This window comes from Narcine bancroftii, chromosome 4 (genome assembly GCF_036971445.1).
Source record: "Narcine bancroftii isolate sNarBan1 chromosome 4, sNarBan1.hap1, whole genome shotgun sequence".
Classification (NCBI taxonomy): Eukaryota; Metazoa; Chordata; class Chondrichthyes; order Torpediniformes; family Narcinidae; genus Narcine; species Narcine bancroftii.
The window spans coordinates 39,305,406-39,333,018 of record NC_091472.1 but is presented as its reverse complement, the minus strand read 5'-3'; the positions used below and the strand labels follow the sequence as shown (position 1 = coordinate 39,333,018).

Here is a 27,613-nt window from a genome sequence, read left to right as displayed (position 1 = left end):
TCAATTGGCCAGAGGTTTTGCAGACATATTCATCCACTCGCTGGTATGCTCTGAAGTCCCCATCTGCTTCAAAAGGACATAGATTCTAAGAAGATTCTAAGAAGAGCAAGGTGACCTGCCTTGATGACTATTGGCTGGGTACATTTGTGTTGACTGTCATGAAGTGCTTTAAGAGGTTGGTTACAAAGCAAATCAACATCAACTCCTGTCTCAAAAATGACCTGGACTAATTTCAATTCACAATAGATGCCAAATCAATGGTCCTCCACTATGCAATAAATTACCTGGACCAGAAGAATACTTGCATTTGGCAATTCATTGATTACAGCTCAGCTTTCAACACCAGTAAAATCTATGATCGAACTGAGAGACGTGGGACTCTCTTCATCCCTCTACAACTGGATCTTCGACTTCTTTAGTGGCAGACCTCAATCAGTGTGAATTGGCAACATCACCTCCTCCACACTGACATGGGCACCTCAAGGGTGCATTTTTATACCCTCTATGCTCATGACTATGTAGTCAGGTTTGGCTCCCATCCAATCTATGTACATTTGCTGATGACACCACCATTGTTGGTGAAATAACAGGAAATGATGAGTCAGAATACAGAATAGAGATCAAGAACCTGATTGGGTGTGGCCAGATCAACATCACCAAGACCAAGTTGCTTTTTGTGGATTTTTGGAAGGGGAGGATAAGAGACCACACAACTGTCCACATTCACGTGTGGACATGGAGAGGGTTAGTACCTTCAAGTTCCTGATACAGGTAAATCCCACTTTACGAAAATTCACTTATAGAAGAAACCTGTGTTTGCTTTTACAAATAAATTATAATGCATTTTCGCTTTTATGAAAATTGCCTCCATATTTCGGTTTACGAATGGTTTCTAAGGAACACTCTACTTTCATAAAGCGGGGTGTACCTGTAGTCCACATATCGGAAGACCTTTCCTGCAGTCAGCACATCAAAGCAACCTTGAAGAACAAATGCCTCTACTTTCAGAGGAGTCTGAGGATGTCATTGAACACACTATCCAACTTCTGCAGCTGTACTGTGGAAAGTATCTTGACTGGATATATCACAACTGGTTTGGTCATTCAAATACCTAGGAATGCAGGATTTAGAAAGTAGCAAAAATAGCTAAGTCCATCACTGATTCTGACCGTTCACCCATTAGACATCTATGCGAGACACTACCACAAGAAGGAGACTAACATCATAAAGGACCCCCGTCATCCTGGTCACAAACTCTTCTTACTCCTTTTGGGCAGAAGGTACAGAAGCTTGAAGACCACTGTACTTCCAGGTATATTACATTTCTTCATGGCGGAGGTGGGGAGGGGTGATGATGGTGTTAATTTTTACCAAGGCAAACTTTCAACAGGTCCGAAGGGAAGAAATCCTGTCCGTGAAATCACTCATTTTGAAAGGGGAATTGGATTGATACTGAGAATTTAAAACTTGCTGAGCTGTGTGGCAGGAGTTGACCCGTTCGGGCTCTAACAGAGCCAACATGTGCAAAATGACCCACCAGCCACTTTCTGGGTGTTACAATTCAAGCAATAATGTTTTATTCCGTAAATACATTTTTACCATGCTTTGGGATCACTCGGCTTACTTACATGTCACATATGTCTCTTACAAAATATTATATTGAACAATTATGAAATATAAAGCCCAAATGTCCTTCTCGCATGTGATGTCAGCAACCTGATCTTCTTTAGAAAACGTGCTCTCGCTCCGAAGGTGAAGTTCGTGGTGAGCAGCGACCACTGGCGGCTTCCAACATGAGGCAGGGAGTTTCGGAAAGGACTGCATTCAGCCCTGCAGCCAGCGGATCTGTCCCCCAGCAAGTCGGGAGCCGACAGTGTGGAAGAAATGCTTCGAAGGAGCGAAACGAAGGATCTGATACTGATGCAATAGAAATCAAATGAGTTGGCAGTGAATTCATATGATACTGCAGCAGATCTCGATATTTGGGCAGGAAATTGTTTTAATGCCGTGTTACTTATATCATTTAGATACATTTAATAGCCGTGACAGACCGCTTTGGAGAAAAGTATTCAGGTCCTCATAGAACTGCAACACCAGCAGGGATCAGTAGGATTGACTGAGACCTTCCTAAATCAGTAGACAGGGCGAGCGTCTTTCTATTGAACTCGTCACGTTTACCTGCATATAGTACATCTGAAGTAGACGAGCTTTCCACAGATATCACACCCAGCAAACATGGGGGGGTTTGTCGGGGTTTTTTTTGGGAATGTGCGGTGGGTTACTAAAATAGGAGACGATTAACTTGGAACTTACTTGATGCACAGGTCATGATTATCTTAATTCATTTATGTTTAAAATGCATAAAACCCTTTGACTGCTCCACGAATTACTTGAATGATCTCTGGTTTGTTTTCTTTGTAAAAGAAAGTAAGGTGAATTACCCTTGTGATCAATCTTCAATCACTCAGTATCACAGGTTGAAAATCTCAAAGGCCAGATTGGGTAAAGATGGGGCCTTTCCTTTCCTGGAAAACATTAATAAATTACATGTATTTATGTCTATCTGGTAATATTAAGGTCACCATCATATTAAATGACATTGAACAGCAAAGATTTTTCTTCCTGAACAATTTTGGCTGTATTTTATGGATTTTGGGCTGCAGATCACAAAAATCATCTTAAAAATTTTATATCATGAACCTTTTTAAGATATTGTAGTGACGGCTACACTGCTCCTGCAATGACACACGCAACCAGACAGGTTGAGCTCAAGTGAGCCGACTACTTTATTGCAGGCTGCTGGGCTGCACTTATGGTCCCAGCCCGGACCTGGCTGAGAACCACATCATCCAGGTGTCACATGGTCCCCAAGCACAGGTTTCTGAGCTGGAAGGAAGGGAAACCCCTGACGGCGCCATTTTGGCCGACTGCCCCGCCGCATGGCTTACAAGCGGGACCGGTTCACCTGCCTTGTGGTGAGCCGCCACACAGCCCCCATCAGAATGTCCTTTTTTGCCGGACGGGCTCACTTCTTGGGCTGGGCAATGACCACGGGCTCGGTGGGATCGAGGTGTGCTGGCTTCAGCCTGTCCATGGTAAACAGCTCATGCCTGCCACCCAAGTCCAGCATGAATGTCGGGCCGGAACGCGGTATAACCCTGTACGGCCCCTCGTACGGTCGCTGCAGAGGTGCCGTGGTCGGGCCCCGACAAACGAAAACAAACTCAGGGGAAAGCACCTCGCCAGGAACATGAGTCGGGCGGGTGCCAAGCCTGGGGTGGCAGTGGGGGTTCGAAGGAGTCCAAGCGTGCTCTGAGGTGAGGAAGTAGTTCATGCGGCAACCACTAGGGATTGTGAGGTGCGTTGACGAACTCACCAGGTAGTGCCAGCGGCGCACCGTAGACCAGCTCAGCTGATGATGCCTGCAGATCTTCCTTGGGAGTGGAGCGGATGCCCAGGAACGCCCAAGGCAGTTCGTCCATCCATTCAGGATTGGTGAGGTGGGCCATGAGCGCTGACTTAAGGTGGCGGTGCAGACATTCGACCAGTCCATTGGCCTGTGGGTGGTAGGCCGTGGTGCAGTTTAGCTGCATCCCCAACCTGTTAGCGAGCTGTGCCCAGAGCGCAGATGTGAACTGGGTGCCCCAATCGCTGGTGAGGTGAGCCAGGATGCTGAACCGGGTAACCCAACCATGCAACAGGGCTCGGGAGCAGGAGTTGGTGGAGGCGTATGACATTGGGATCGCCTCGGGCCAGCGAGTGGTGCAGTCCACCACCATAAACAGGTAACAGTTGCCCCGGGAAATGGGTAAAGGCCCAACAATGTCCATGTGAATGTGGCTGAACCATTCCCGGACATTCTCGAACTCCTGTGCGGGCGCCGTGGTGTGCCTGTGCAATTGCCTGTCTGGCAATGGGTGCATGTTCTGCCCCAGCCTGCGATTTGCTTCGCCAGCCCATGCCATATGAGCCGATCTGGCACCATCCGGACCGTGGACCTGATAGATGGATGTGAAAGGTCATGGATGTGATGGAAGAACTGCCTGCACCACTGCTGCGGAACCACAGCCGCGGAGTGTCCAACGAGATATCGCAAAGGATGGTACCTTCGCCGCTCAGAGTCAGGAAGTCTCAGAACTGCAGGCCGGTGATGGCGGTCTTAAAGGCTCTTGTCTCCTCATCAATTTTCTGATCCCGGGCAAGCTGGTTGAAGTCGAGGCCGGGCGTCAGCGCTCAGATGGCTGGTCGTGAGAATGCATCGGCAACCACATTGTCCTTCCCCGCCTGGTGCCAAATGTTGGTGGTAAACTCCGACACGAAGGAGAGGTGATGCTGCTGGCGGGCTGACCAGGGATCCTTTGCCATCATGAGCACCTGGGTGAGGGGTTTGTGGTCAGTGAAGATGGTAAAAGTCCTCCCCTCCAAAAAATAGCAGAAATGCCACACCGCCAGGTACATGTCCAGTAACCCACGGTCAAAGGCACTACACTTGCATTCCAGCGGGCGGAGCAGGCAGCTGAAGAATGCCAGCAGCTTCCAATGTCCATTCACCTATTGCTCTTGGATGGTACTGGCAGCTGTGGCATCGGCATCAACAGAGAGTGCCATATGCAGGTCGGTGTGCAGGTGGGCGAGCATGGCAGCCTTCGTGAGGGCGTCCTTGGTGGCCTCGAATGCGGTGCAGGCTTCTGGCTTCCAAGCGAGCATCTTGTGCTTGGCTGCGATGAGGGCAAACAGCAGCTGCATGATAAGCGTAGCTCCTGGGATGAAGTAGTTGTAAAAGTTGACCATACCCACGAATTCCTGCAGCCCCCTGAGGCTGTTTGTGCGTGGGAACTCCCTGATGGCAGCAACCTTCGCACCGACGGGCATAGCTCCTTCAGTCGTGATGTTATGGCCCAGGAACTGCATGGAATCTATCCCGAACTGGCATTTGGCCGGGTTGATGGTAAGGCCAAAGATGGCCAGCCGGGAGAAAAGGGCACGTAGGTAGGCCTTGTGTTGTGCCCAGTCCTTGCTAGTGACAAGGATGTCATCCAAATAAATAAAGACAAAATCCAAGTCCCTGCCCACAGAGTCAATGAGACACTGGAAGGTCTGAGCAGCGTTCTTGAGCCTGAATGGCATGCACAGGAATTCGAACAGGCCAAAGGTGGTGATGATGGTCGTCTTGGGTATGTCCTCAGGATGCTCTGGGATCTGGTGATATCCACGCACCAGGAGAAGACCCTCGCACCATGCAGGTTGGCCATAAAGTCCTGGATGTGAGGGATGGGGTAACGGTCAGGAATGATTGCCTCGTTGAACCATCGATAGTCTCCGCAGGGATGCCAGCCGCTGGAGGATTTTGGGACCAGGTGGAGCGGCGAGGCCCACGGGCTGTTGGACCGCTGAATGATCCCCAGCTCCAACAGGTGCAAAAACTCCTCCTTTGCTACCTGGAGCTTGTCAGATGGGAGTCAGCATGCCTTGGTGTAAACCGGCGGGCCCTGGGTGGGGATGTGGTGGAACACCCCGTGGCGCGGCAAGGCAGTGGAGAACTGTGGCTCGAGGGGTGTTGGGAACTCATCCAGGATTCGCTGGAACTCTTCTCTGGGCATGCTGATCGTGGCCATCTGCGGTTGCTCCAAGCGGGAGGCATCAAGGCGAATGACTTGGAAGGTACGGGTGTCCACCAAGCGCTTACCTTGAATGTCTACCAGAAGCCCATGTGCGAGTAGGAAGTCTGCACCCAGGATGGCAGTCCAGAGGGACGAGACAGTGAACCTCCACACGAAATTTCATTGGCTGATCTAGAAGTGGACTGTTTTGTGTCCATACGTCTGGATTTCTGTTGCGTTGGTTGCACGGAGGGGAGGTCCATGAGGTTGGTTCCTGGATTCGATGGCCATGGCCAGTATGATGCTGATCTGGGCTCCAGTGTCAACGAGGAACTGCCGGCCGCTGACTGAGTCCCGCAGGTAGAGAATGCTGTGTCCTTGGCCAGCTGCCACACCCATTAACAGCGGCCAGCCTGGTTGTTTCCCTGGAATGAGCAGCTGATGACACTTCTGAGCCTTGGCTCCCCAGCAGCACTGGTGGTAGAAGCAGAGGCCTGAAGCGGATGCTGTGGCCTTGGTTATGCTCTTGGGGGCCCCTGGAGGGGCCAGGTGCTCTACTACAGTGCTAGGAGCGGGCTTGGCGTGGTCATACCCATGGCTCGTGACCTGCTGGACCACTGAGACTTCTGAGAATCAAGCGAGCCATAGGTCTTGGGCCTTCTGGGTGACCTTTCTCGGGTCAGTGAAGCTCTCCTGAACCAGCAGTGACCGGATGTCCCCAGATATATGTTCGAGGAAGATGCACTCGAAAAGTGGGCAGTTGGTGTGCTCACCCATGAGTGCGAACATCTCGTCCATCAGTTCCATCAGGGACCTGTCCCCCAGGGCCTCAAGGTGCAGCACCCATCTGGCAGTGGCCTTGTCCAGGGCAGTGACCACATAGTAGAATTTGGTTGTGTCGGACGAAATCTGGCGGAGGTGAAACTGGGGCTCCGCGTGGATGAACCAAGTCTCCGGCTCCTGAACCCAGAATTCAGGTGAAGTTTATAAATGTTAAATTCTCTGCACAGTATAAGAATTGCCTGCAACCAGTGAACTTGGAGGAATGAGAAGTGAGATTGGACTGTGAACCAAAGAACTTCTCTGAACTTACACACACATTACATACACGTGCGCTTAGAATTAGAAGGGGGTTAAGTCAGGTTACGTAAGTCAATAGTGCTAAGTTAAAGTTTGTTTCTATTTTCATGTTTAAAGATAATTAAAAGCAACTTTTGCTTAAGTAATGATTTGTCTTGGTGAATATCTATTGCTGCTGGGTTTTGGGGTCTTCTGGGCTTGTAACGTTTTATGGGCGATTGTCTGTTCGATTAGAAAATTTGAGATTTTGTTATTTATTAGTTAATTGCATTTTTTCAAGCTAATTTAAAGCTTGTGTGTGGAAAAACAGCAGCAATAGATGTTGATTAAATTTTTGACACAACCATCATCTGCAGAGCTGAACAGCAAGAGAAAAGAGGAACTGATGGCATTAAAACTGACTGAAGTCAAGCATTGGATGAGGAAAATACAAAAACAGAGGATTATTGTCAAATATTATCTAGGTGAGGAAAAATTTGTTGAGAGAGACTTAGAAATTTTTCCAGAGGATAGGTCTGTTAAGTTGCAATTGGAATTGGAGAAATTGAGGGCGGAAGAAGAAAGAGAAAAACAAAGGGTGTTGGAGGCTGAGAAATAGAGACAATATGAGGCTGACCAAGCTGAAAGGCAAAGAGAAGAGGCGGAAAAACAGAGGAAATATGAGTTAGAGGGAGCTGAAAAATGGAGGGAGGATAATGAAAGATGAAGAAAATATGACTTGGAAAAGATTGAAAGGGACAGGCGGTTTCAATTAGAGAAGTTAAAAATTGAGATGGAGGAAGGTAAGAGAATTGGGGAGAGGTTTTTGGCTAGTAGAGAGGTAAATCTAGTTCTTCCTTTTGATGAGGGAGATACATATTTTAGGCTTTTTGAAAAGGTTGCTGAGAGTTCAAGATGGCCAAAAGAAAAATGGCCTCTTCTGCACCAAAGTATATTGAAAGAAAAAGCACAAATTGCATCCTCTAGCTTGACTACAGAGCAAGTGGCAAATTATGATACTCTTAAACAAGCAGTATTGAAAGCTTATGAGTTGGTTCCATATATACAAATATTTAGAAGTTTGATGAAAATATGGAACCAATCTTATATGGATTTTGCTGAAAAAATCTGAATGGTTTAATTGTTGGTGCACCTCAAAAGGAATAAATAATGATTTTGTCAGATTGATGTTAATTGAGGAAATTAAAAGGTGTGTTCCAAATGAGATTGAATTATGTCTGGATGAGAGAGACGTGGGGATGTGGTGACAAACGGCTAGATTAGCAGATGAATTTGGCCTTATTCACAAAGGAACATCTCAGGCATTTTCAAAAAATTAATGTGGAACAGATTAATAAGCCTGTTCAGATGGTTAATGTGGAACAGGCTAATAAACCTGAAATTAAGTCTGGAGAGAACGTTAAGAGAAAAGATAAAGGTAAGTTGGGAAAGGACAGAACTTCTGGATTGTATGTCATTTTTGTAAGAAACCTGGTCATGTTATTGCAAATTGTCTAGTGTTGAACAAGAGACGAGAAACAGAGGTTTTACCAGGTATTATGGATGTTTTCAAACCTTTTGTGTCAGTAAAGGAGGGAAAACCACAGGTTCCAGTTAAAATTCTTAGAGATACTGGGGCTGCTCAGTCACTGTTGTTGGAAAGTGTTTTAACTCTGGATCAAAGGACAGACACAGGGGAGACAACTTTGATTAAAGGTGTTGGAGGTGAAGTTTGAGTCAATATCGCTTCACAAGGTTGTGTTGAATTCATAATTAGTTAAAGGACCTGTTGTAGTAGGAGTAATTTCAAAGTTACCCATGCAGTGTCTCATTTTTATTAGGGAATGATTTGGCAGAGGATAAAGTTGGGTCAGTTTTGAGATTAACAAACTGGCTTAGTAAGCATGAGGTTAGAGAGGATTGTGAGATATATCCTGCATGTGCTGAAATGAGGTCTGTGACTAAGAAAATGATGAGAGCTGAAGAAGGTCCAGTTGATAGAGACTTGCCCAGTACCTCTGAAGTACTTTTGAAGGAGCAAGGTCATTGTGAGAGTAAGGATTCTTCTTCGTAAAGGAAAGAGTTAATGCAGCAACAGAAAATAGATACGGATCTTGTTGTCTTGTGGATTGTGGCTTGTGGATATTACTTGAAAGGTGAATAGTTGATGAGAAAATGGAGACCTCTGGATATTCCTGCTAATGAAGAGTGGAGGGTGATTCTTCAGGTGGTTGTTCCTAAAAATTACTGGAAGGAAATATTAAATCTAGTCCACAGTGCACCTTTGTGTAAAGAAAACCATGAATAAGATTTTGAGACAATTTTTATGGCCCTGTTTGAGAAAGGATGTTGTAAATTGGTGCTGGACATGTAACTTTTGTCAGGTTGAGGGGAAACCTAACCAGGGTCCTCCAGTGGCTCCATTACAACCTATTCCTGTTGTTGGGGAACCTTTCACTAGGGTTATTGTAGATTGTGTAGGTCCCCTGCCGAAAACTAAGTCTGGGAATCCGTACTTATTAACAATTATGTGTACAGCGTCGAGATTTCCAGAGGCTAAACCATTAAGAAATATTAAAGGCAAAATGGTGGTAAAGGCTCTAGAAAGAATTTTCACAGTTCTTGGATTAACGAAAGAGATCCAGAGTGCTCAAGGATCTAACTTTATGGCCTGGGTATATCAGCAGTTGGTTTATGAGTTGGAAATAAAACACATCACTTCATCTGCGAACCATCCTGAAACTCAAGGAGCTTTGGAAAGATTTCATTCTACTCTTAAAATTATGATGAGGATTTATTGTCTGGAGAAGGGAAAAGATTGGGATGAAGGTATTCATTTATTGTTATTTGCAGCAAGGGAGGCTGTGCAGGAGTCATTAGGTTTCAGCCCTTTTGAAATTGTGTTTGGACATCAGGTTAGAGGACCTTTAATGTTGATAAAAGAACAGTGGGTGAATGAGGATGTGCAGTTGAATTTGCGGGATTATGTTTCTAAATTTAAAGATAGGCTACAAAAAGAGTGTACATTGGCTCAAGAGAATTTATAAATTGCTCAGGGTAAAATTAACTGTTTATTTGACAGGAAAGCTCAAGTGAGGAATTTTAAGACAGGAAATAAAGTTTTGATTTTGTTTCCAATACATGACAATCCTTTGAGAGCTAGATTTTCTGGACCGTACATAGTTAAATCAAAACTAAATGATGTTAACACTCCAGATCGAAGGAATAAAACTCAGGTTTGTCACATAAACGTGTTGAAACCTTATTATGAGAATAAAGGTAGTGGAGAACAATCTGTATCTGAGGTGTTCGACCAAGTCACAAAAAGTGATAGATGGGAAGAACATCTAAGGGAATTGTCCAAATTGTTTGCAAGATTATCCAAAGCAAACTTAACTGTTAATTTAGCAAAGAGTCAATTTCAAAATCCCACAGTAACATACTTCGGTTATGTTGTTAATCATGGCAAAGTTGTACCTATTCAAGCTAAGGTGAATGCAATTTCTGAATTTCCTATTCCCAACGGCAAGAAAGCAGTGAGAAGGTTTTTAGGAATGGCAGGATATTATAAGAAATTTTGCAGAAATTGCTCTTCCTTTAACCAACCTTTTGAAGAAAGTGAAGAAATTTGTGTGGACTAAAGGTTGTCAGACAGCTTTGGAAAATTGAAAGTAGATGCTATGCCATTGCCCTGTGTGAAAGTCTCCTGATTTTGACAAACCATTTGCTGGCTTTCTGTTTGTTTCTTGGGTCTTTTCTTGCCAGTTTAATTTGTGGAAACTTTTGGGATTTCTTTCTTGTCTTCATCATCTGCCATTTCTCGTCTGCATCTCCCTCCTCCATTGACTCTGCCTCCTTCAGAAGGCCCTTGGCCTCGTGGCTGGGGTTTGAGGGTTGGAGGTGGATGTGCTTGGGGTCGTCTTGTTCTCCCTGGTCACAGAGTCTAGTAGCATCTCTTTTACAGTCAAGGTCAAGAGGGTGTTTATCTCGTTGGGGGTAGTGATGTTGGCTGTTTGCCCTCTTATTGTCTGTGCCTAGGTGGTTACATGTTTTGCCTAGGCACTGTAGAGACAGCACTTGCTCTCTGCACAGTCTTTGGTTTGGTGGCCTCCTGCTTGGAGTTCTTACAGATGACTGTGCTGCATAGGGCTGCCATATGCCCAATTTGTTGCAGTCTGCGCACACTCTGGGGAGACCAGCAGAGCCCAAGTTCCCTCAGTTCTCTCCTATGGCGAACATCGATGAGGTGTGCATGATGGGCCCTTTGCTGTCTTCTCTCAGCTTTACCTTCAATTGGCTTTTGCTACTCCATATTCCAAAAATGTCTTTAATGTCCACCCAAGTCCATTTTCCCTCAACGTAGTGGCCTAGGAAGGTGAGCACATTCAAGACTGTAAAGTGGTTGTTGAACATGTGCAACGTAATCACTCGTTTTATTTGCTTTGGAAGGGTGAAGAGTGTCTGTTGCTTGAATAAAAAGGAGCCACGCTCTCCTTCCCTTGCAGGTCCTGGAGCATCCTCTGCCATCTTGCTGGGGTCTTGAATGTTACATAACAGTAACTATTATCTGCGACATCCTGGAGACAGTAGATATCCTTTGCCTCAAATTTGCAGCATTCCATTAACACCTTCCTGACAAAGAGGTCCCAGAAAAACAGAAAACCTTCGCTCATGTCCTTCACTGTCACCCTGAGAGTGTTTTGGATCCTTAAGCAACTGAAATGATGGCATGTATGGATCCAGCCAAATTGCTCTCACATCAAGCAAAAACAGAATCAATAGGCTGAATTAACCTATTCGGTCCAGTAAGCTTTCTGTGACACAAGGCAATAAAAATGGAATTTAGTCAAAATAAAACTCTTAATATTTTTCTTACACAATGTATGCAGACAGTGGAGCTGAATGCAATACACAAATGACCTAGAGAAGCTTGGCAGGTCATGCAGAATCTTTATGAGTAAAAAAGTAACCAAAAAAAACTAAAAAAGCTGGAGACCTTTGCTAAGGTGAGAAAAAAAACAGGCAGGTAAAAAAAAGTTGGAGGACAGAGGAAGGGGCAGGGGGATGAATACATGCTAACATGTAAGATGTCATAGGTGGACACAAGAGACAGAGTAGGAGTAAAAAGTTGAAAAGTGATGTGGGAGGGAAGGGGAAAGGGATGGGGACCTGAAGGAAAGGAGACTGAGGGATAGGGAAAGTGAGAAGAGAGGAGTTTAACTGAAATTACAGAAGTTGATGTTAATGTCGATGATCTGCGGAAGGGCATCTCAGCAAGGAGCCAATTCCGAGCGAAGCTAGAGACAGAGTCAGATCCTTGCCAGCTACGGCAGGGATTGCAGGCCATTACATCCTACAAGGCAAGGCTAAACACCATAAATGGCTGTGATGAGCTTAATACCTTTTTTGGAGAAAGAAAATCCATCGGTACCTATGAGAATCCCTACAGAAGCTGAAAACCCTGTGATATGTCTCTCTGAGGCTAATGTCAGAATAACCTTCGAGAAAGTGAACCCTCTCAAGGTGTCAGTCCCTGATGGTGTTCCTGACAGAGTACTGAAAATCTGTGCAACCAACTAGCTGAAGTCTTCATGGACATTTTCAATCTCTCACTACTGCAGTCAGAGGTTCCCAGGGGAGCAGATTGACTATCATCCAGTACAACTTCACCTCCACTGTTTTGAGAGTTGGCATAGCCAGAATCAACTTGTACCTACATAAAGATCTGGACCAAACTGCAATTTGCCTACCATCACAATCGCTCCACAGCAGATGCAATATTATTGGCTCTCCATTCTGCCCTGGATCAGCTGCGGCAGAGCCTAAATGACATAACCTGCTACAAAACTCAATCCAGTGCAGTAGAAGGCAAAGCTTCACTCCCAGGTGAACTCAGTGCCTTTTACGCCTGAATCAACCATAAGAACAATTTGCCTATCGTAGCAACAAGCCATCTCACTGGATCTACACATAGCCCTGGAACATATGGACAGCAAAGGATGCTCTTTATTGACTGCAGTTCAGCATTTAACACCATCATCCCCTCAAAATTAATCAGCAAACTGCAAGACCTGGGACTCAACACCCCACTGTGCAATTGGATCCTAGATTTCCTCATCTCCAGTTCATAATCATTCAGGATTGGTAAGAACATCTCCTCCATAATCTCCATCAGTACTGGAGCACCACAGGGCTGCATTCTTAAACTCCTGCTCAACTCACTTTACACCTATGACTGTATGGCTTGGTACAACCACACCATCTACAAATTCGCTGTCAGTATCATAGTAGTGGGTGGTATAAAAAGGGGTGATGAATCAGAAAACAGGAGGGAGATTGAAAACTTGGCTGTATGGAGAACCAACAATAACCTCACACTCAATATCACTAAAACCAAGGAAATTATTATTGACATCAGGAAAGGAAAACCAGAGGTATGCGATCCAATGATCACTGGGGGATCAGAAGTGGAGAAGGTGAGCAAATTTAAGTTCTTGGGAGTCACTATCTTGGAGGATCTTTCCTGAACCCAACTCACTAACAGCCTCTACTTCCTCAGGAGTTTGCAGAGGTTTGGTGTGATATCAGAAACTCTGGCAAATTTCTACAGATGTGTGGCTGTATCAGGGCCTGGTATAGAGACACCAATACCCCTGAGCATCAACCCCCCCCCCCCCAAAAGGTAGTGGACACAGCCAAGTGCATCACAGGCAAAACCCTCTCACGTATCCAGAGCATCTACAGGGAATGCTGCTGTTGGACAGTAGCAACAATCATCAAGGATCCACACCACTCAGCATACACTCTGTTTGCACTGCTACCATCAGGATGGAGGTATAGGTTTCCCGAGACTTGCACCAACAGGAACAATTGCTACCACTCCACCATCAGTTTCCTCAACAACAAACTCAATCAGGAATTAATTTATGGCTTCTTACTTCTGCACTTTATTGATGTTTTTTTTCTCTCTGTATTGCAATCGTTTTGTCGACATGTAATTATTTGTTTACACATGTACATTCTGTACAATTTTTTTGCACTGCCTGTAAGTGGTAATTCTGCCTCGCCTGCAGGTAAAGGAATCTCAGGGTTGTATGTGATGTCGTGTAGGTACTCTGACAATAAATCAAAATTTTAAATTACCAAGACAACACGTACATCAGGCTACAGGTTAGCTTTCAACATCATCATACAATCAGTGCTGGTCAATAAGCTTCTAATTCTGGGCCTTGCAACTGGATCCTGGACTTCCTCATTAGAAGATCACAGCCAATACAAATTGGAAACAATATCTCTTCCTCACTGACAATCAACAAGGATTAGCTTTCTCTGCTCACTCTACACCCATGACGGTGTGGCCAGGCACAACTCAAATGCCATTTACAAATTTGTCAATGATACCACAGTTTTGGGCAGAATTACAGAGAGCAATGAATAAGCATGCAGGTGTGAGATAAATCAACTAGTTGAGTGGTGTCATAACACCTTTCCCCTGACATTAGAAAAACCAAAGACATGATTGTGAATTTCAGGAAGGGGAAATTAGGAGAAATTAGGTTAAGAACTTTAATTTTCTGCGTGTCATCATCTCTGAAGATCTATCCTGGGGTTTCCATGTCGATGCAATCATGAAGGCTCGCCAGCAGCGATACTTCATGTGGAGTTTGAGGAGATTTGGAATTTCACCAAAATTTTACAGGTATACTGTGGAGAGCATTCTGACTGGTTGCATCACTCTCTCGTATAGAGGGATCGGAAAAAATTGCAGAGTGTTCTGAACTCGGCCAATGCCATCATGGGCATCAGTCTTCAGTTAGGACATCTATCAGAGGTGGTGTCTTAAGAAAGCAGTCTCTATCCTCAAGGACCCGCTCCACCCAGACCATGCCCTCTTCATTCTGCTACCATTGGGAATGAGCTACAGGAGCCTGATGACGAACACCCAGCAGCACAAGGACAGTTCTTCCCTTCTGCCATCAGATTTCTGAAATGACAATGAACTACAGGCACTACCTCACTTTCTCTTGTTTTTTACACAAACATTTATTTTTAAAGCAATTTATAGCAATTTTGCACTGTAATACTACCACAAAACAATGAATGTTCATGGCAATAAATTCTGATTCTGATTCCGAAGCTGTCTGGTAGCCCAAATGGAATTTAAGGTGTTGTTCCTCCCATTTACCAGTGGCCTCAGTTTGGCAGTGCATGAAACTATGTCGATGTGTAAATGGTGTGTGGAATTGAAATGGTTGGCCACCAGGTGGTCATTACTATTGGAGCTGCCAGAAATAATCTCCCAGTTTGTGATCATTCTCACCCATGTTGAGGAAGCCACATCAAGAAACATTGAATGCAGTAAATGACCTCTGCAGATTCATACTTGAAGTGTTGCTTTGCTTGGAAGGAATGTTTAGGTCCCCGAATAGTGATGAAGGATGAACATTTATGGACTCTTTATTTTGCACATTATTTATTATTGAAAATTTATTTTTTACTATATTGCACAGTCTATTTGTTTACATTTCTCTTTTTTGTATACATTTTTTTACAGTTACCGATAAGTAGAAATTCTGCCTGGCTCACAGGAAAAAGAATCTCTGGATTGAAGATGATGTCATGTGTGTACTGTGACAATAAATTTGACCATTAAATTAGCTCGTGTAGATTACATCTTATTGGTCTGCAAGATCTAGTGTAATTTTAAAATATTATGTCAAACAAATAGAGAAAAAAAATTTCCAGTTACATATAATTGGCTCTCTCCCATTTGCAAAGGCATGACATACCAGTGAACAATTCAGTGTTTACAGATTTTCTGGTCTTGTGCCTTTTATCAATATATAATTTGAATTCTGAAACAAGGCCCTTTTAGCATTTTAACTGCCAGATTAATCTCATGACCTCAGATAACACTGAATTTATTTTCCTCAGAAATTTACCCAAAGTGGGTATATTTCCAGAACAATAGAATACTTGTAATTGGCAAGGTCTCATAATAAGATTTGAGGTTTTATTGTCACAGCTCATTGCCTTCCTAGCATGAGTGTCTTTTTTGATAAGAATCACAGTTCATTTCATGGATGATTCTATGTGTTAAAAGTAAACTTGCATTAGCTCAGTACTGATTTAAGGTATTAAGACTACTTTCAAAACAGTGTGCAATTATGGATTTTTTTGGTTTTGTACAGTAAGTATGTGCAGCCTATCATTGAAAGTTTTAATACATCACCCCAGTGACAAAATGCCTTTGTTAAAACTGTCACTGACAGAGGAAGAGTGAGGGAGTCGGGAGAGCTGTGTGTCGGGAAGTAGCTGAGCGCAGTTTAAAAGGGAGTAGAAAGCAAGTTAAGGATTAAACAGAATGATGATAGGTCAGGGGAGTAATAAAAGGGCAGACAAATAAAAAGAGGGGTACCTCAAGCAGAGTAACCAGTGGAGAGCGGCCAGTGTGTGGGAAGCCCAATGTTGGAGCTTCGGCGAGCTTTGGACGAGCATGGGGGTGGCAAACCAGTTCGGCACCACCTCCGGCATCAATTCCAGTGGCGAGAAGCAGCACCGCGAACGCGGCATGAGGCAGCTATCTGACAGGTGTGCCCGAATCAACTCTATAGCAACAACTCAGACAGCAACCAGACGTTGGCTTGATTACCCTGAATCAAGACAACCTACATCAACTGGGCAAGGCCATGATGAACATCAAGGTAAATGGTCACGTCACAAACTGTTTATACGATACAAGGAGCACAGAGAACTTCATTCATCCAGGCACAGTGCAGCGCTAACATGGCAAAATGTAAAGTCTCCCTGGCCTCCAAATCCCCTTGGCTGAGATCCATGACTGCTGCACCGTGACACTGACTGTGCAGGGCACAGAGTATAAGAATTTAAAACTCCTTATCATGCCACAGCTCACACACCAATCATACTGGGACTGGACTCCAGTGCCAGCTAAAGGACTTTGATGGCCCACACCCACCACTCACAGTCCACAAATGCAAATTCTTAAACCACCCGACCCCCCCCCCCACTCCGAACATGACCTGTGGTTTATCCACCCTCTGGGTCCCACCGCTGCCCCTGTTCGAGAACCTCATCCCTGACTGCAAGCCTCTCACCACTAAGAACTGCCCCTGGGACAGAACCTTCATCAAAGTAGAAGTCAAACGGCTTCTGGCAGAAGAGATCATAGAACCCAGCACCAGCCCCTGGAGGCCACAGGTGGTGGTTATTAAGAGCAGAGAGAAACACCACTTTGTCAATGAGTGCAGTCAGACCATAAACTGTTTCACCCAACTGGACGCCTATCCACTCCCCCGCATCGGCGACATAGTAAACAAACTTGCCCAGTTGCAGATCTTCTCATCCTTTGACCTAAAGTCCACCTACCATCAAATACCAATCTGTCCAGAGGACAGCCTGTACATTGCCTTCAAGGTAGAGGGTCGCTGCTACCACTTCCTCAGAGTGCCTTTTGGGGTCACTGTCCTCCAGAGGGAGATGGGCCAAATAGTGGATGACTATGGACTCAAGGCCACATTTCCTTTCCTGGACAATGTGATCATCTTTGGCCATGACCAGCAGGATCATGACGCAAACCTGCATAAATTTCTTCAGATGGCCAAAAGCCTCAACCTAACTTATAACCAAAAGTGCATGTACAGTACTTCACAGCTGGCCATCCTGGGTTGCATGGTAGAGAATTACGTCTTTAGGCCCAACCCTGAATGCATGCACCTCATGTTGGAACTCCCATTGCCCCATATTCTCAAGGCCCTGAAAAGGTGCTTGGTGTTCTTTTCATAATATGCCCAGTGGGTCCTGAATTACGCAGACAAAGTCTGCCCCCTGCTGAAATCTACCACCTTTCCCCTGTTGGCGGAAGCCCAAATGGTATTCACACACATCGAAGGTGACATCGCCAAGGCGACGATGAATGCTGTGGATGAATCCATTCCCTTCCAGATGGAGAGTGATGCATCCCACTTTGCCCTGACTGCCATGCTCAACCAGGCAGCAGGCCAGTAGCTTTCTTTTTCCTGAACCCTCCTGGGCCCCGAACTTCGGCACTCGGCCATTGAAAAGGAGGCCCAGGCCATAGTGGAATCTGTGTGCCAATGGAGGAACTACCTGGCTGGAAAATCCTTCACCCTGTTGACTGACCAACATGCAGTTGCTTTTATGTTCAATAACAAACAGCAGAGAAAAATTAACAAGAAGATCCTGAGGTGGAGAATTGAGCTATGCACCTACAACTAGGAGATCTTGTACCAGCCCGGGAAGCTCAACAAGCCTCCCGATGTCCTGTCCTGGGGAACATGGTCAATGCGCATTTGGACCGCCTCCAAGTCCTCCACAAGAAATTCTGCAATCCTGGGGTCACCAGGCTCTACCACTTCGTTAGACCCCATAATCTCCCCTACTCAGATGAGGATATCAGGGAGTTGACATCGAGCTGCCTGGTCTGTGCAGAGTGTAAACCCCAATTCTATCAGCTAGATGAAACCCACCTCATCAAAGCTACCCACCTCTTTGAGTGGCTGAACATGAATTTCAAGGGCCCCCCCTTCCATCCACCAAAGGAATGTATACTTCGTGAATATCATTGAGGTATACTCCCGCTTCACCTTCACTATCCCCTACCTGGACATGATCGCGGCCACAACCATAAAGACACTGCATACCATGTTCACTCGATATCCAAAGCAAATGGGGATCCTTGTTTATGAGCGAGGAGCTGCGCCAGTAACTGTTGGCCAAGGGCATAGCCACGAGCAGGACCACAGGCTATAACCCCTGGGGGAATGGCCAAATAGAAAGGGAGAATGCCACTGTATGGAAGGCAGTCCTCCTGCCCCTCAGGTTGAAAGGCCTACCCATCTCCCTGTGGCAGGATGTCTTTGAGTTGCTCCATGCAACCAGATCCCTCCTCTGTACCGCTACTAATACGACACAACATGAAAGGCTCTTTTCCTTCCACAGGAAGTCGACGTCAGGAACCACACTGCCATCCTGGCTGACAACTCCTGGACCTGTACTGTTCTGGAGGTATATCAGATGCCACAAGTCTGACCCCCAATACGATTACGTGGAGTACCAGGATGGGCAGCAGGACACGGTTTCCATCCGAGACCTGGCGCATGCAGGGGACCCCTTCACCAAACAATCAACATCCCCTCACAGTAACCCAGGCCAACCAGCCCCACTAATTGCGCCCGACACAGAGCCCCAACCCCCAGACCAAGCAACCCCACAATCCCCACTAACCCCCTCCTCCCTCTCAGCCATTGGAGGCACAGCCTGTGGCACAAGACATTGCCTGAGAACCAGCAGCTGTGGCAGTGAAATAGCAACAGATGAGACCACCGGACAGGCTGAACCTTGAATCACATTACTCCACCAGACTTTGTTTCAAAAGAAGGGGTGAATGTGGTGCAATCACTGTATTTGTACTGTATGTATTGTATGGGCTGGCCCACCCAAGCCTTTGACTCCTCCCTTCCAGAAATCCCTATAAAAGGCTGTTATGAGCAAACTCCTCCCTCAGCACCTACCTTGGAACTGGGCCAGCAACATGTGAGCTATGTTGATGTCTTAAGGTGATTAAAGCATATTAATCACAACTCTGTCTAATGTGGCTAATTGATAGTGCTAGAAAGAGAAAGAAGGAAGCATATATTACATATAGGAAGCAGGAAACAGGAAGGGGTCATGAGAAGTATATGGTGGCCAGGAAGGAGCTTAAGAAAGGACTTGGGAGAGCTCAAAGTGGCACGAAAAGGCCTTGGCATGTAAAATTACAGAGAATCTCAAGGCATATGTGAAGAACAGAAGGATGACGAGAATGAAGGTGGGACCACGAAAGGATAAAGGAGTTAACATGTCCCTGGAGGTGAAGGAGGTTGGAGTGGCCCTAAATGAATACTTTGCTTCAGTATTCACAAAAGAAAACGACCTTGATCAGGATAATGTAGGAATAGAATAGGCTTGTGTGCTGGACAATGTGGAGATTAAGGAGAGGAAGTGTTGGATCTTCTTAAAAACATTAAGATTGATACATCTCCGAGGCTGGGCACAATATACCCCAGGTTGCTGTGGGAAGTGAGGGAAGAGATAGCTGGGGCAGTAGCTTTGATCTTTGAGTCCTCTTTGGCCACAGGGGAGGTACTGGAGGATTGGAAATTGCAAATGTAGTCCCCTTGTAAAAGGTAAAAGGTCAGTGGTATGCAAACAATTGGAGAAGATAATTAAGGATAGGATCTATGAGCATTTGGAGAGGTACAGTCTTCTCAAGGATAGTCTACTCAAGGACAGTCAGCAGGGCTTTGAAGGGAAGGTCATGTCTCATGAGTCTGATTGAGCTTTTTGAGGAGTTAACAAAATAAATTGATGAAGGTAAGGCGGTAGATGTGGTCTACATGGATTTTAGTAAGGCATTTGACAAGGGTCCCCCATGAGAGACTTGTTCAGAAAGTCTTGAGGCATGGGATACATGAAACCTTGGCTGTGTGGATAAAAAATTTCCTTGCAAGTCAAAAAGCAGAGAGTAGTTGTGGAAGGAAAAATATTCTTCCTGGAGCCTTGTGACTAGTGAAATACTGCAAGGATCTGTTCTGGGACCCTTACTCTTGATGATTTTTATAACTACCCTGGATGAAGAGAGTGAAGGACGGTAAGTAAGTTTGCGGATGATGCGAAGATTGGAGAAGTTGTGGATGGAGCTGAAGTTTGTCGAAGGTTGCAAAAGGATATAGACAGGATGCAGCGTTGGGCGGAAAAGTGGCAGGTGGAATTCAATCTGGATAAGTCTGAGGTGATGCATTTTGGAAGGACAAACCAGAAGTACAAGGTTAATGGTTACTTAGGAGTGTGGATGAACAGAGGAACCTTGGGATTCAAATCCATACACCTCTTAAGGTCACTGCACAGGTTGATAGGATAGTAAGAAGGCCTATGGGATGCTGGGTTTCATTATTTGGTGGATTGAGTACAAGAATAGAAAGGTCATGTTACCACTCTACAAATCTCTGAGGAGACCACACTTAGAATATTGTGTTCAGTTCTGGTCACCTCATTACAGGAAGGATGTTGAAGCTGTGGAGAGGGTGCAAATGAGTATTACCAGAATGTTACCTGGATTGGAAAGTAAGTCTTACAAGGCAAGGTTAGCGGAGCTAGAACTTTTTTATTTGTAGTGTAGAAGAATGGTCGGAGACTTAACAGAGGTCTACAAGATTATGAGAGGCATAGATAGGGTGGACAAGTGCCCATTTCCCAGGGAGGAATAGCAAACACCAGAGGACATGAGTACAAAGTGAAGGGAGGGAAGTTTAGGGGAGCCACCAGTGGTAATTTCCTTTTTACTCAGAGCATTGTGGGTGCCTGGAATGACTTGCCAGGGATATGGTGGAGGTTGAAACATTATTGGCATTTAAGAGACTCCGAGACAGGCACATGGATGGAAGAAAAATAGATGGTTACAGGGTAGGGAAGGTTTTGTACTTTTTTTTCAGGAAGGGATATATGAGTCAGCCCAATTTCAAGGGCACTGTGCTGTAGTGTTCTATGTTCTATCTCCGTGAGAATTGGAGGAGCAAATTGGCAGTGAGATAGCAGACAACTACAGGAAACAAAGTTGGGCTAGTAGGCGATTTTAAATTTCCACATATTGACTTGGGCTCCCATACTGTAAAAGGGTTGGATGGCTTAGAGTTTTTCAAATGTGTTCAGGAAAGTTTTGAAAACCAATATATTGAGTAATCAACTCGAGAGAGTTGAGGGATGAGACAGGATGGGTGACAGAAGTATGTGTAGGTGAATAGTTTGGGTCCAGTAATCATAATGCCATTAATTTCAAAGTAACTATGAGAAGGATAGGTCTGATCCTCAGGTTCAGATTTTAACTTAGTGAAAGGCCAATTTTGAGAAAATGAGAAAGGATCAAAAAAGCATGGATTGAGCTAGGTTGTTTTCTGGCAAGGATGTGCTCAGTAAGTGGAATCCTTTCAAAGGTAAAATTTTGAGCATTCAGAGTGTGTATGTTCATGTAAAAATTAAAGCTAAAGTTAACAGACATAAGGAATCAATGTTTGAGGGGAATTTTGGATATGATTAAGAAAGGGATATGGTTAAGAAGACATGTCTGGCAGATGCAGGCAACAAGGAGAAAATGAGCTACTTGAGGAGTATAAAAAATGCAGGAGAAAAAACTTAAGACAGAAATCAGGAGGGATAAAAGAAGAATTAAGATTGCTTTGGCAGACAAGGTGAAGGAAAATCCTTGTCAAAACAGAAATGCTGAAGGAAGCCTGTCTTTGCAGCCCTCCATAGGAGGTAAAGATATATTGTCAATTTTTTGGGCCTAAGCCTTTCCTGAAGGTATGAATGAAAAAAAGACAGACATCTGAAATAAAAGCTGGGGAAAGAAAGTGAGAAGAATGGGAGGGGAAAGGAGAGAACAGTAGACAAAATGAGTTAATTGGAAAGATGAGAATTGATTTTCCCTTTGTGAAGGAGACAGAAGGAAGAGGATAGAGGGAGAGAGAGAGCGACAGCTAGATGAAAGGAAATGAGAGCGAGCCCATGCTAATAAGCTGAACAAAAGTATTTTTAGAGAGCTCGTGACAAAAAGTATTAAAAAGACAGTTTAAAAGTTCAAAAATCAGAATTTTATCGTCAAAAATGGATAAAACTAGTCGTAAATGACGGAGGCAACCAAAAACAAAAGCTGAAGAAGTAACATCTCAGCCAAGAACATCGAGCGGAATCCTGATGAGGAGTGACTCAGCTGGGACCTTGGGATTGGCTGAAGCCAGCAGAGCTGGGGAGTCAGCCAAAGATGTAGCCATCATTCTGAACATGATGGAAACTTTATGCATTAGTTTTATGAATATGGAATCAGCAATGAGAGATATATCAGAGAAGGTAACGGAAATTAAATAAGTTGTGGAAGACTTAAATGAATGAACGACTCATTCAGAGGCTGAGCTGGACAAAACAAAAGACAGACTGAAGGCACTAGAAGAAAAAGCAAAAATATGGAACAGAGAAAAGGACTGATGGACAAGATTGACCATATGGAAAATTTTAGCAGACATAACAATGTAAGAATCATTGGATTGAGAGAAGGAATAGAGGGAAAAGACGTGGTGAATTTCTGTGAAACATGGATCCCACAAATGCTGGGACAAAATAAGTTAAATGCAAGGCTGCAAATTGAAAGGGCTCACTGGACCCTCGGACCCAGAAGAACCAGCGAAGAGTGACCACGACCAGTCCTGCTAAGACTTTTTGTTACTGGAAGAGAGATGTGATGTTGGGAGCAGCATATTAATATTCAAAAAATAATAATAGCCCTTTAGTGGTGGACAATGCAAAAGTAATGTTTTTCCAGAACTTCAGACCTGCCTTGGTCAAACAAAGAAAGGAATTTAACAAGGCAAAGAGACAACTACGATCTAAAAACTTTTAAATATTCAATGATTTATCCAGCAACACTGAGGATGGATGTCTCAGAAGGTAATCAACAAATTTTCAAGAATAAGGAAGTAGAAGAATTTTTAAGAAAGTTATGAAGAGATTAAAGTCATCAGCTGAAAGGACTGAAAAGACCATTTCAAAATGGGACTAACTGAACGATGTATCTTTTATTTATACTAATAATACTTAGCTGTCTTGTTTTCCCTGTTAAAAAAAAAACATTGGTTTATATGGAGAACTCTGAGAAGACAGAAAGGTGTAAGGAAAGCAGCCAGGTGGGAACTCCAACTTTGGGATAGGGGGAAGATGGCGCTGGGAGAGGAGCTATTTTAAAGGAGGGCACCAAAGGGAGGGTTTCTTCTTCTTCTTCTTTGTAAGAACCTGCAGGCTTTTATCATGGGCTTCCAGATACTATTGTCAGCGACACCGTCAGAGCTGGGGATGTGTGTGTTTCTTAAAGGGGAAATGTATGTGTTCCAAATGTATTTTAATAGAGAAATATTACAACTCTATTTAGAAAATTGAGAAAATATTATTGTTATACAATATTTGTGTGAGAAATGGTATGGATAAAACACTAAAGTTTATTAGTCAATATTAACAGGATAAACGGTTGTTGAAGAGGAAGAGGGTCTTTGCATACTTAAAGAAATTAAAAGTGTATATAATCTTTTTGCAGGAAACACATCTTACCAAATTGGAACATGATAAATTAAAAAGAGGATGGGTAGGACAAATAATATCGTCTTCCTTTGATTCAAAGGCAAGAGGGATGGTGATTTGTTACAAGCCCAGAGGACCCCAAAACCCAGCATCAATAGATATTCTCCAAGACAAATGGTTACTTAAACAAAAGTTGCTTTTAATTATCTTTAAACATGAAAACAGAATCATACTTTAACTTATCACTATTGACTTAACTAACCTAACTTAACTCCCTTCTAATTCTAAGCGCATGTGCATGTAATGTGTGTGTAAGTTCATAAGGTTCTTTGGTTCACAGTCCAATCTCACTTCTCATTCCTCCAAGTTCACTGGTTGCAGGCAATTCTTATACTGTGCACAGAATTTAACATTTATAAAGTTCACCAGGCTTTTGTGCTTGAAAGGTAAATGGTTACCGCTCAGGAAGGTTCTTGTCAGTTTTCAGAGAGATTTGTTGTTCCTAGACACCCACAACTGATTCCCTTTTAATCAGCCACTTCAGTGTCTTGCCAATGAAACTTTCCCTCTCAGGGTTCTCAAGATGATAACCTCTTTCTTTCAGGTCACCACAGAGTTCATTTTTGATTCTCTTATTTCAAGTGAAACATTAGACAGCCAGTCCTCTCCTCTTGTATGAACCACAAGGGCTTTGACCAGGCTGAACTAAGCACTCACAACCCATCTTACAAATAGGGGTTTCCATAAGCTTGCCAACTTGTCCTATTCCAGTCCCAGCTGCTGCTACTGACCGTAAAACTGTAGAACTGATCTCTGTCTGTCTTCCTCTCTCTCTCAGAAAAAAAAACCTGTTGACTTTCTCTGCTTGCCAAACCACATGTCCCTCCTAGAACAGCAAGTTTCACTCCAGTCAACCTACGGCTCCAACAAGTTCTTTCATCTGTTACCTTTTAGTAAACAACAATCCATTAGTGAAGTCTCTTGGGCACTCTCCAAAACTTTTGCAAAAGCTCTGGGGCTGACATGTCTAGCATGAGCAGAGCTCCAGTATTTTAAATAAGATCTGTTTTAAAGTGTTTGTATATGATCTACACTAAAAAACCTGCCCAATTTATCTCCCAAAAACATATCTAAATACTCTGTCACAAATTCTAATTAATAAAAATATACCAGTGTTATTAGAAGATACCGTGATTGATTAAGCTGGAAGGTATGTAATGGCGCACTGTAAAATTTATGGAGAAGATGGACATTTATGAATATTTATGCACCAAATTATGACGATGAAGCCTTTATGAAGGACATCTTAAAAACACCAGAGGGAAGAAAAATATATTAGTTGGAGGAGACTTTTATTTCTGCTTGAACCCGATACTAGAAAAATTGGCAATAACAATAACAATAACAAGGATGAATGCAGCAAAAAACACAATTTCATATATGAAAGATCTAAATCTTATCAATATATGGAGGCAATTAAATACCAGAGAGAGACTAATCTGTTACTCAAGGGTGCACGACTCATATACAAGATTGACTTATTTTTAATGTCTGCACAGTTAAAAAGTAGAGTAATAAAAACAGAATACCTAGCGAGGCTTCTATCAGACCATCCTCCATTAATGTTAACGATAGCAACAATGGAAAAGGAAGAGAATGTGTACAGATCGTGTTTCAATACTACATTGCTTAAAAGAACAGACTTCTGTGAATTTATAAAGAGAGAGATAGAAATATTTTGTGAAACAAATCTATCATCTACTAATAATAGTTTTCTGATATGTTATATTGACCAATATCCCTATTAAATGCTGATTATAAGCTACCTATTAGCAAAGCATTGGCTAATAGGTTAGGACAATACTTGCCAAAACTGATACATACAGACCAAGCAGATTTGTTAAAGTAAGGCATTCCCCAAATAGTCTAGGAAGATTATTTAATTTAATACACATGGCTAAATCTGAATGAAATGCAAATATTGCAGACTCCCTAGATGTTCAACCATTTGGAATGGCCGTTTTCATTTAAAACACTGGAAAAAATTTGGTATAGGCAGAATATTTGTAAATTGGATAAAAACTTTATACCATAATAATAAATAACCAGATGTCAGAGGTGTTCCCTGTGAGTAGATCGAGCAGACAGGGATGTCCCTGTTCTTGTGATTTTTGTTTTAGTGATTGAGCTGTTGGAGGAGATAATAAGAAGGGATCAGGGCAAGAAGAACACAAAATCAGACTATTCACCAATGAAGTGCTATAGTACCTATCACACCCGGCTAAATCTTTGGAAAGTTTACAAGTAACACTAGATAAAATATGGAAGAATATCAGGCTACAGAATGAATATGGATAAAAGTGAGATAATGCCATAAACAATTTGAATATGAAAGATACCAAAAAGGAAGTAAATTTAAATTGAAGAAGGATGGAATAAAATATCTTAGAACAGCAAATGACAATAACTTGCAAAATCTATACAAACTAAATTATGTTCCTCTTCTTGGGATGATAGCAGGAGACCTACAGAAATGGAGAGACTTACCGATTAAAATTAAAGTGTCAAAATGAAAGTGATGCCAAGACTGAAAAACTGTTTACACCTAAAAACTTTTTTTAAGCTACTGAACAACTATGAGACAGTTCCTATGGAATAATAAGGTACTAAGAATTGCATTGGAAAAACTGACATGTGGAAGGCTGGGAGGAGTTAGACTTCCAGATTTCAAATAGTATTAACTAGCTAATGCTATGGTTTCTCATAGCCTACTTCAGGGAAGACAACCTCCAGTCTTGGGTTCAAATGGGAATGTGCTCAATGGAGGAGGATGAAGGATTTTATCTATAAATGGAGTTTCAAATCACTAAAGAAAAAGACCATGTAATGATAGTGATCATGTTTGCATTTCTACTAGCAATGTCTTAAGGATCGTAGATCCTGTTTGATTATACTTGGCTGCCAACAGGGGTCTCACACAAATAAAGAGCCTGCTGGATGAGAAATCTGTAATGGAGGCTTGAAAGCCTCATGGGCTGCTTTCAACAACTTTAAAGTAAAGAACCATTTCCTACATCAATGTGTTGTCTAAGAACACACACATATGAATATAACATGAAATATGGTGTCAGAAGTTGGATAAAGGAAATTAAAAGGAAATACTTTAAAAGGAAAATCTAAAGTTAGCAAATGATCAGTGAAGAGAAGCAAATGAAATGAAAAATAGAAGGATTTCTCCAACCAGTGAAACTTCAATTGAAAATTGGAACAGATTCAAACAACGTTTTGAATTGTATTTAGCGGCAGTCGGAGCTGATGGGAAAGGGGATAAAGTGAAAGTATCAGTTTCCTTACATTTCATAGGTGAAGCCCTGGAGGTGTACAATAACTTCACATTTGATGCTGAAGGAGACAACATGAAACTGGAAAAAAAATAATGTAACAATTTGAGGCACAGATTTTCGTGTGAACAGAAAATGGAAGAAAGTATTGATCAGTATGTGACTAAATAGAGAAACAGAAGCAAAATGTGTGAATTTAGTGGTCCGACCAGCTCACTGGTAAAAGACAGACTGTGTGTGGTATTCCAGATAATAGACTAAGGGAAAGACTGCTAAGAGAGCAAAATCTAGGCCTGTAAAAAGGCATAGCACTCTGTAGGGCTACAGAAACTGTAAAAGCTCAGGCAAAAGAGCTGTTCAGTGAAACTAGCTGCAACGTGGATGCAATGAGCAAAAACAGACATAAACAGTTTAACAAAAAGAGCGCCAAAGTGGAAAGAGATGCATGGCCAGCGAACAAAAATGAAAGGG

At 43.3% G+C, this 27,613-nt stretch overlaps 1 long non-coding RNA gene across 1 annotated transcript; it reads left to right on the top strand.

Moving 5' to 3' along the window:
• The first annotated feature begins 661 nt into the window (after window positions 1–661).
• Window positions 662–15,300, top strand: LOC138759812 (uncharacterized). Its single transcript, XR_011355107.1, has 3 exons — window positions 662–771; window positions 1,184–1,312; window positions 15,214–15,300. It is a non-coding gene; the product is annotated as an uncharacterized lncRNA (long non-coding RNA).
• Window positions 15,301–27,613: the final 12,313 nt, after the last annotated feature.